Consider the following 2,055-nt stretch of genomic DNA (forward strand, 5'->3'; position numbering starts at 1 on the left):
GGGAGATTTTCATCTGATTACTCACAGTAAACCAACATATGAGTAACCCTGACTTGTACAGCTTTGCAAATCACAAACCATTTCACCACTTTAACGTCTCAAGACTCAAAAAGGGATAATATTTATACGCATGTATATAAAAAGAATTAGATTATGAGGACTTATTTCAAATTCAAAGAAATAATTTTCTCGAGTGGGCCACTTAAAATCAAACTGGCATCTTTTGGCTATTCATTACCGACTTTTAAACCTAAAAACAAGTTTTTTCTTATCTCGTATTAGAAAAAAAAAATCTTTTCAAATATTCATAAGCATAAATCAAATTTACTTCCTAACAAATAAAATTCAAAATTATTTTTTCGAATAGGAAGTTTTATACATAAGTACATTATGAAACTTTTATCTTAAATCGTATACTTAATAGATAATAGTTTTTACATTTGTCTTTCTAAGAACTCAAGATTATAATCATTTCTTTTTATTCTTTTATTACCGAGATCACATAATTTTTATTCCTTTATTTCTGTCTTGTAAACAGTCCGTTTTCCACAGTAAGAAGGTACAATTAGTACACCGACTTGTTTAAATGTTACATCACGAGTAAACAAGTAAAAAAAGGGCGCAGACCTCCGCCATGGCAGCTCAGTTCTCTTTATCATACCATCTCGACCTTCACTAGACCCTTGTTTACTTGATTGAGGGGAAATATCCAAATTGCCCCAATCTCGCAATAGTCAAGAACCATTTTTTAAAATCCTAGATCCCGATCACGCCAAAATCTTATCACTTTTAAATGAGCCCATTTCTGACATATCCTGAAATTTTCATCAAGATTAATCTGTAACTTTTAGATTTAGGTTGGTGAAAACGCGACTTCCTTGGGGTGGGGGTTAAAAGTACAGCAGTGATAGTTAGCTGATAGTGAAGTCGAGAAACTGTACCCAACACTGTTTTAAACGTGTTCGATACATAAACGAGTATGATACCCGAGTTTTACACTGACGAGGGAGTTTGTTTCAGTCTATTATACCAACCGTGTGTCACATGATCGTACATAGTAACGACATTTCATTTTGTGTATATATTATGCTTGTATCTTAGCTCTCCCCTTGCACTAACAAGTACCTGAAATAACATGTATGTTTTTCTCACCGTTAACTGTTTACCGGTGTGGTGTTAGTTGAACAGGAAATTTCCTGTTGCATTGAACCGACACAGCACCGGTTAACAGTTAACGGTGAGAAAAACAGACACGTTATTTCAGGTCCTTGTTGGTGCGAGGGGAGAGCTAAGATACAAGCATAATATATACACAAAATGAAATGTCGTTACTATGTACGATCGTGTGACACATGATTGGTACACAATATTGACACGGAAATTGTCAAGCCATGCGTTTTGCCAACGCAAAATTACGTTCTTTTCTAAATGTTGCCGGACACCGCTGCGTCATCGTGGTATTTTTTTCTCGGTATATGGTGAGCTGTAAGGTAAATACAGTGGGTAAGAGGAAATGTATTTTGCCATTATTTGATGTTCGTGAGAGAGAGAGAGAGAGAGAGAGAGAGAGAGAGAGAGAGAGAGAGAGAGAGAGAGAGAGAGAGAGAGAAATGCCGTTTCCTGAATGACTCCAGTTAGGTAACAACTGGAAAGCGAGGTGAAAGTAACTTTATTTCGACGAAGCATGAGTATTTATACAACCCGTTCCAAGCAAGAACGACATAATGATTCAAGAACATACTGGCTTAAATAGGGTATCAGTGCAAGGGGAGAGCGATAACGATAATATACATACTGTTACAGTGTACAAACGTGTGTGATAGACTTGCGATACTATGCTATTATCATTATTGCACTTATCCTTTTACTCGGTGACATGATTATACCACGATTTAACACGATCCAAATCGTATCACCGAATCACTCGCTGAAAAGAAAAATCCTTGTAAGTGTTGCAGAAATTCTTTGATTTTCCTTGACAGCTTATTCATTTTCTTTGATTTCTTCCCTGATTGATTTCAGATTTTCATGTATGGAAAGCAATTGTTCGCACAG

This window comes from Palaemon carinicauda, chromosome 8 (assembly GCF_036898095.1).
Source record: "Palaemon carinicauda isolate YSFRI2023 chromosome 8, ASM3689809v2, whole genome shotgun sequence".
Lineage (NCBI taxonomy): Eukaryota > Metazoa > Arthropoda > Malacostraca > Decapoda > Palaemonidae > Palaemon > Palaemon carinicauda.